Below are 8,826 nucleotides of genomic sequence, written 5' to 3' on the forward strand. Positions count from 1 at the left end.
AAATTGACATAAATGATTGGTTGGGTTGAAATTATGTTATTTATTTATTTATTTATTTATTTTATTGCAGAATTTATAAACAAATATGCAACATATAATACACAACTTCAGTATAAAGATATATAGAAAACAGTCAGAGGAAACAGCTCTTAATAACATGGATTAAAAAAAAAAAATAACCCAGTGTTGAGACATTGTCGTACCAGGGATGATTTTATAATTCTACACTTGTGGATAACATTTTTTGCTAGGCACAGAATTGTATTACAACAGAGTTCATTGTCTTTGCTTTGCAATATCAAACCAAATGTTATTTCGTCTCTGGAGATAGAAGACGGGAATGAAGAGATCTTTTGCTGTATCCAATTATGTATGTCACACCAAAATATTTGTACCAGGTTGCATGAAAAAAAATACATGGTCCGTAGTTTCAACATCATTTTCACAAAATGTGCATGCATTATCATCAATACCAAAGCGAAGTCTAAGTAATTCTTTAGAGGGGTAAATGTTGATCATAACTTTGAAGTGTTTCTTTCATTTTGGTGGGTATAGGAAGTGTTAAATATATTGTTCTTAGTTTAGTTATTGAATTTGTATCAAATTTATGCAGGATGCCATTTTTGTTGGGCTTTTCAGGGTAAAGGTATTCAGTGATACAACTTCTAATAAAATGATTATTGAACTTTTTATCCAAAATTGATAGTGTATCATTTGGTATGTTAATATATTTCTTATTAGACAAACAAATTATTGGGGAAGTGCTTTATGTAATTTAGTGAAGTCTGATTGTGAGGGTTTGAAATTATTTTTAGTGCAAAATTGTTCATAGTTTAAAAGATTGCCACTGGCATCCATTAAGTCAGTTATGGACCATATATTCCTCTCAAACCAATCTTCAAAAAACAAAGATCTGTTGTCTGTAATACATATCTATTATTCCAGAGAATAGAGGTGTGTGGTGAAAAGTTATGTACATATAACATTTTCCAATATAACAGTATTTGTTTATGGAACTCTGATAGTGATATAGGTAATTTGTTAATATTAAAGTCCGTCCTGAGAAGAAAATCCAGGCCTCCAACTTTTTTGAATAAGTGTTCTGGGATACAATACCAAAATGAGCCACTGTGTTTGATCCAGGACTTCAACCAATTTATTTTTAATGTTCCATTAAGACAATCAAAGTCAATAACTCTAAGTCCTCCATCCTTTATGTCTTTTTTTCAGATATTGAGGTCTGTTTCTCCAAATGAAGTTAGAATTGATTTGGTTAATGGATTTGATCAATTTGTGTGGAATGGCATTGGAGTAGACTGGGTATATACATCTTGACAAACATTCCATTTTAGTTAGATAAATTAGACCGAGTATTGATAGGTCTCTTTGAAGCCATAAATTTAGTTTTGACTTACATTCTTTAATTTTATTTTCCACATTTAGAGATTGGCTTTGTTTTTGGTCCTTTGAAAGGTAAATTCCCAAGTATTTGATTTCTGATTTAATAGGAATATTTCTGCAAATTTCTGTCATTGATGTGTCATGTATAGCGAATGGTTCACATTTCTTTAAATTGAATGTTAATCCTGAAGCTTTTGAGAATTTTTCAATTTTTGCTACAGTTATTGGAATTTGACATTTGTCTTTTAAAAATAACGTAGTGTCATCTGCTAGTTGGCTGATGATGATGTCTGTGCCAAGTATATTAAGTTTTTTAATATCATTACAGTTTTTTAGGTAGATTGCTAGCATTTCTGTAGCTAAAATGAACAGATATGGTGAAATGGGGCATCCATGGGGGATACCCACATCAACCTTAAAGCTTGGGGTGGTACCAATAGGTAATATGACACACCTGCTGATATTTTAATATAGTCCAGCAACTAACTTCCTAAATTTAACTCCAAAGTCAAAATGTTCGAGTACCAAGAGGATAAATGGATGCTCCATGGAATCAAACGCTTTATAGAAGTCTAAAAATAAAAGAAATCCATCATCCTCAATATGGTTTCTATATTCAATAACATCCATTACCAATCTTATATTATTGTGGATTGATCTTCCTTTGAGAAAACCAGATTGTGTTTCTGCAATAAGATCCGACATTCCTGATTGAAGACGGATAGTGAAGATGTAGGTTAGAAGTATGTAGTCTGAATTCCTAAGAGTAATGGGTCTTCTGTTATCTATGAGTCTGGGGTCTTTCCCAGGTTTTGGAATTGAAACGATAACCCCATGTCTCATTGTGGGTGGAAGGACACAGGTTTCAAATATTTCAGTAAAAACTTGGTGCAGTAGTTCTCTTATATCTATCCAAAAATGCTTATAAAAGTCACTTGGGAGACCGTCTGAGCCGGGAGCTTTGTTAAGAGAGAGGCGACCAATTACTGCATCAAGTTCTGCAATCGTTATTTGATTATCACATGTTTGTCTGAAGCCATTCTCTACTTTGGGAATATGTTTCGCTATATCCTTTAAGAATGCATAACAGTCTTTTTTGGAAAATCTAGAGCTGTAAAGCTGGCTATAAAATTTCAGGGTTTCTGAAGAGATCAATTTGTTATCTGTGATTTCTGTATTATCAACTATTAAGGATCTGATGCTATTTTTCACTTGTCGTCTTTTTTCAAGGCCACAGAAATATGCTGAATTTTTTCCCCCTCCTCTATCCTCTTAGCTCTAGATCTAATAAAGGCTCCTTGAGCTTTTCAACTGTAAATTTCATCTAATTTAGGTTGAAGATATAATATTTTCTGTCTATCGTCTTCAGTAGAGTTAGATTTATTGCAGTATATATTTAATTGTTTAATAATATCCAATTCTTGCTTTTCAATATCTTTTACTAAATGAAATGGTAACTTGGCGTATTTTATATTTAAGAAATTCCCACTTCTTGGTAGGAGCTGTTAGCTCCTCGGAGTTTATAATTTCTTGAATAATTAATTTAATTTTTTGACAGTAGTCATTATTTTTAAGCAGACTGGAGTTAAACTTCCAGTATTTGTGTGAATGTGAATTGCTGTCATTAGGTTTGACTTGTAGTGACATAACAGAGTGATCAGTTAGTGGAGCAGCTGAAATGTCAGAGTTGATATTGTAATGTAGCAAATGACTTGCAATTAACCAGTGATCAATTCTAGATTTCAAGTTATAATTTGGGCTAAACCAGGAGTATTTAAATATTCCTGGATTTAAGTGTCTCCAAGCATCAACCAGGTTGTGTTCATTGCAAAAGTTAGTGAATGTGGTGTTTGGATGACTTACAGCATATCTACAGGAATATTTATCAAAAAATTCATCATGGACTAGATTTAGATTGCCTCCAATCAGTATATTATTAGTTGAGTGTGTTAATTTGAGGTTGTCTAAATGCAAGCTAATCTGTTCAAGTAGGTTTTGGTTCTCTTTGCCAATGTTATATCCATAAATGTTTATTAAAGTGAACCTCACCCCATCAATGTTTAAGATAAGAATCAACCAGTGACCAAATTCGTCTACCATATGGGATACAATCTGACCTTTAAAGTTATTTAGGAGGATGGCGACACCTGCTGACCTTGATGTACCATGGCTAAAGTAAGCATCATCTCCCCATTGTTTAGACCAGAATCCAACATCTTCAACCTTAGAATGTGTTTCTTGTAGGAAAATAATATTAGAAGTCTTCCCTTTACAAAATAAGAAAATACCTTTTCTCATTGTCATGTCTCTTAATCCCCTAGCATTAACAGAAATGAAAGAGATGTTACTCTTTAAACTGAACATACAGCAAAAAAAAAAAAAAAAAGCAAAAAACAAAAACAGAAAAATAAAATCGATGAATTACCTGAGCTGTATTAGAATAATAGTAGAAGTTTTTCCTACTTTCCCTTTTAATGTAGCCAAACCCTGAGCATACTTTTTAAATCAGAACTCACTTGTAATCAGGATTCAAGGACCCTGGTTAAATGTGTCTATGGTGTGACTTTTTGTCCATTAATGAAGGCGTGGGGACCCCGGAATACAGTCTTCAAACCTGCCTTTCTTGCTTGCTCAACTTTCGGCCATACAGCCCTACGTGCCTCTCTATCCTCTTTGGTGAGGTCTTCAGCAAAGCAGATGTTGAGATCCTTGCAGATGGGGTGAAGTTTGGTGATCCGCCAGAGTTCATCCCTAAAGTGCTGACCTGTGAACTGCATGATGATCTGATGAGGGCGGTTGGTGTTGCTCGGCCCCAGCCGGTGTACCAAGTCCAGGATGAAATCCATCTTCTCCCTCCAGTGTGGAGCAATCTTTCCGATGATATCAGAGATGAGCTGTCATGTGTTCTCTTCTTTTTCCTCTTTTAAGCCATTTAATCTTAGGTTCCATCTTCTTTTGTAATGCTCTAATTCTACAACTCCTCTTTCCACCTCTGCCGCTTTACTTCCTAGCTCTGTGTTCTTCTCTTTAAGTCGTTTCACTTCGTCATGCAGCATCTTGTATTCTTCTTTACATTCTTTGATCTCGGCTGAGTTAAAGTCGACCGCTTTTGCGATGTTGGCTATGGTCAGCGTGTTCTGCTGTAGCTCTGTTTTGAAGTTCTGCATCATGTTTTGTAGAGTGCCAATAGCAGCCAGGATCGCAGCATTAGAAGTATCTCCAGTATGAGCCCCAGCAGTCATGGTTTCGTCTGGTTTCGACTTTTTCTGCGGTGCTGGTGGTTTGGAGGGAGATTGTAAGGTGTTTTTTTGTTCCTCCGGTGTTAGTTTCCATGCTTTCTGGATTACAGTAATCGTGTACCTGGAGAGCCTTCACTTTAACATTAGCTCTTGCGCTAGCCATATTATAGTCTGCAGCAACGTTTTTAATAAGTGCCCAGGGTTACCCACACGTCTCTAATTAATTCCCCACCTGTTTACATCTGATAGAGTAATGTTTTGGTGAGATAAATATCAAACTGTTGATTTTCAGGGCTTAGCTAGTCTGAGCTGATCAAGAAGCGTCTGCTCCCTCCGGCATCTTGTCGCAACCCCTGTTTTCTTTATGTGTAAAGAATGACTGCGGGGTCTCTTGAAACAGCTCAATTGAACTTCCGGTTTGCGACAGAGTTGAGTTCTGTTGGTTTTTGTTTATATTGCGAAAACGAGCGTCTGAATGCCCATTATTCCACTTATTATAATAAGATCAGCTTCTAAGTGGTAGTGCAAAGAGTTCCAAATTGTTCAAACTTAGTAAACACAACACATGAGGCAGCACATAAGAAGGAACATACAAGTATTATGATGCTGCAACAAAACTACAAACACACAGCACCATAAACCAAAACAAGTGTATATATTTATAAATACTGTTAGTGCATTGTTTTATTTCACATTACAAACTGCTAAAACGGATTCCTCATACACTATGGATAATGTTGCCTGTGATAATGTGAGGGATCAATCTGAATTGAGAGAGTCACATGACGCTATGCAAGGAGCGGACGTGTAAATGACGAACTCTGCGCACTTTGCTAGTTTTTAATTATTTGTATGTCATAAACTGGTGAGATTCGATACACCCTGCTACATATCTGTTCTTTGAAGTCAACATGTCAAAGAATTCAAAATCCTCGGGCTCTGGAATCTGAAACCCCGCAGACCAGGGACTCGGTTTGGATGGTGCGCCGGGAGAAATTCAACACCAACTGGCGAGCATGTCTGTGATGCTGATGAAAGTTGTTGCTGACTTAGAGGATCTTGCTGTAATACGATGATCGATTACTGTGATGGAAACGTAATTCCCTGAGTTGGTTACAAGAATCGGGACGTCGAGAGATGGATCAATTATCTGGAGTCATCGGAGAGGGAATTAGCTGCTAATCCACTAGCGACCAAGATAGACTTGGGATGTGTTTGGGAAAAACTGGAGGATTTGGAGAATCGTAATTGGCGAAACAATGTCCGAATTGTTGGAATTCCTGAGCATGAGGAGGGCAGAGATATGGTGAAATTCCTAGATGAGCTCTTCCCGAGTCTGCTTGACATAACAGGAAATCGAGCGAGCTCACAGAGTCCCGGCTCACAGATCCGCTGAGGGAGACAGGCCCCGATCAATTCTGGCCAAGTTTCTGAGGTCATCCGATAAAGATCTTGTGTTACGCGAGGAGTAAAGGAAAGCTTTCTTGGAAGAACCACAGCATTTTCTTGTTCCCAGACTTTGCAAATTCAACAAGAGAGAAACATGATCGATTCAAGGAATGCAAGAATCTATTACATCAACGGAAGGTCGCTTTTGCACTTATGTTCCTGGCCAAACTGTGAATAGATACTAAGGATGGCTGCAAAATATTTACATGCGCACAACAAGCAATGTCTTTCACAAAATCAATGGACTGAGGAAGTCATGGTGTGTTTCTCATATGCCTGCAAGTGAGCTTGTCTCACTGAACATCTGGTTCCACCTGGCGGCTGGAGCTTGTTTTGTGGAGGAACACACCTTCGATACAGTTTTGTGAATGAATCTTCACGTTCTTTGTGTTTATTCTGAATATTGGCTGGAGTTTGTTTTATAGATTATTTTCTGCTATGTAATTCTGTCTCGCAGAATTTGTATAGAAGCACCGGACTTGAGCAATCCGATGGCAAAGTTGTCGTGGGGACTCTCGTAGGCGTACATGGACTTTTTGAGTTTAGAGGGATGGATGTCGGTTGGCACTGTTGTGCATGGGGTTAATGCACACGTTTTTCTTTTTTCTGTTTGTTTGGTTCGGGGGAAGTTCGGGGTTTGATTGCTGCACTAATGTTGGAATGTGGTCTTTTATAATTTAATTTTTGACACACAATCTATTTTTTCTGATATGTCAAAATGTCAGATGTTAAAATGAGTGGATTATCTCTCTCCACATGGAATGTGAATGGGTTGGGGCACCCCATAAAAAGAAGGAAGTTATTTATTTTCTTAAACGTAAGAAATTTGATATAGTGTTTCTTCAAGAAACGCACCTTTCCCCGCAGGAAGCTGAAAAATTTGGAAAGATATGGGGTGGACATGTTTTCTTTAGTGCTGGCTCAAGTAAGAGCAGGGATAAATTAGGAAGAGTCATTATTGTTTTAGCAGAAATTCAGAGGCAAAAGTTGATTTTGGCTAATATTTACACACCTAACGCTGATGATCAGGGCTTTTTTTATAGATCTTGAAGCAAGCCGCTGGCACCCCTCTTTAATCCTTTGATGGACTTAGTCCTTGATCATAGTGAAGCAAAAGTGTGCAAACCCCCTAGAGCAACAGTGACACTTCACAGGATGTGTAAATATCTTGGTCTTACAGCTATTTGGAGACTCTTAAACTCATCTAGGAGGGACTATACATTTTTTTCATCAGTCCATAAGATTTATTGTAGAATAGATTTTTTCTTGATATCTAAGTCCCTCATTTCATTTGTTGTTGATTGCTCAATTGGAAACATCTTAGTCTCAGATCATGCCCTGATGAGTTTAGAGGTGTTGCCACATACAGAGAAAAATATATAATATAGTTGCCGATTTAATGTATCCCTTTTGCAAAATCCTGATTTCCAACAAATGTTAAAGGCTGAAATCAATGTTTATTTGGAGACCAACTGGTCCTCAATATCCTCTTTGGGTGTAACTTGGGAGGCACTTAAGGCGGTTCTTAGGGGCCGGATCATACAGTATGCCTCATTCATCAAAAAATCCAAAGCACAAGAACTCGTGGAGTTGGAAAGGAATATTAAAAAATGCCAAGGCAGAGCTGAAGTGCTGAATGTCGTCTGATGGCCTCAGAGAACTGACCTGACTGAAATACAGATATAATACTATTTTGTCACAGAAGGTGGAGTTTTGGCTATTCAGGGCAAGACAGTCATACTTTGAGTCAGGGGACAGAGCAGGGAATGTTTTGGCTAGATATATAAAGCAGAGAGAGTCTTTTTCTACCATTCCCTCAGTGAAATCTGCTGGTGGTGACATTTTTACCTCAGCCATTGATATTAATAATGTTTTTAAATAATTCAATCTTGATATTTATAGTTCCACATCTTCGTCCACCGATGAAGATATTAGAAATTTTGTGGAACCTTTAGAACTCCCTAAACTGATGACTGAGCAAAAAATTCTCTTGATTCTGAGATAACCTTGGAGGAGCTTGGTGAGATAATCAAAGCCTTGCCTACAGGCAAGGCTCCGGGGCCAGATGGCTTTGCCGCTGAGTTTTTTAGATCTTATGCTACAGAACTGACTCCACTTTTGTTAGAAGTTTATACAGAAAGAACAGAAAGCTTCTGCCAACCATGACACAAGCCCAGATCAGTCTGATTCTTAAAAAAGGACAAAGATCCAAGCGAGAGTAAGAGTTACTGTCCAATTTCCCTGATCCAGCTAGACGTTAAAATTGTGTCAAAAATTTTGGCTAACCGATTAAGTTATGACATCTCTTATACATATAGATCAGGTGGGTTTATTCAGGCCACAGCTCTTCACATAACATCAGGCGTCTAATTAATATCATGTGGTCAGTGGCGAATGATCAGACTCCGGTCGCTGCCATCTCACTTGATGCTGAAAAGGTGTTTGATATGGTAGAATGGGATTATCTTTTTAAGATTTTGGAAATATACGAATTCAGGAAGACTTTTATTGGATGGATTAAGTTACTATATAGACACCCGGTAGCGGTGGTACAAAAAATGGATTCATTTCATAATATTTTTCTCTGGACAGGGGCACCCGGCAGGGTTGCCCTCTTTCCCCATTGTTGTTCTGTCTTGCCCTGGAACCATTAGCAGCCGTGATAAGAAGGGAAGATGATTTTCCAGTGGTGATGGCGGGAGGTATGGCGCATAAGCTTCTGCTTTACACAGATGAT

Source organism: Myxocyprinus asiaticus, chromosome 16 (genome assembly GCF_019703515.2).
Source record: "Myxocyprinus asiaticus isolate MX2 ecotype Aquarium Trade chromosome 16, UBuf_Myxa_2, whole genome shotgun sequence".
Taxonomy (NCBI): domain Eukaryota; kingdom Metazoa; phylum Chordata; class Actinopteri; order Cypriniformes; family Catostomidae; genus Myxocyprinus; species Myxocyprinus asiaticus.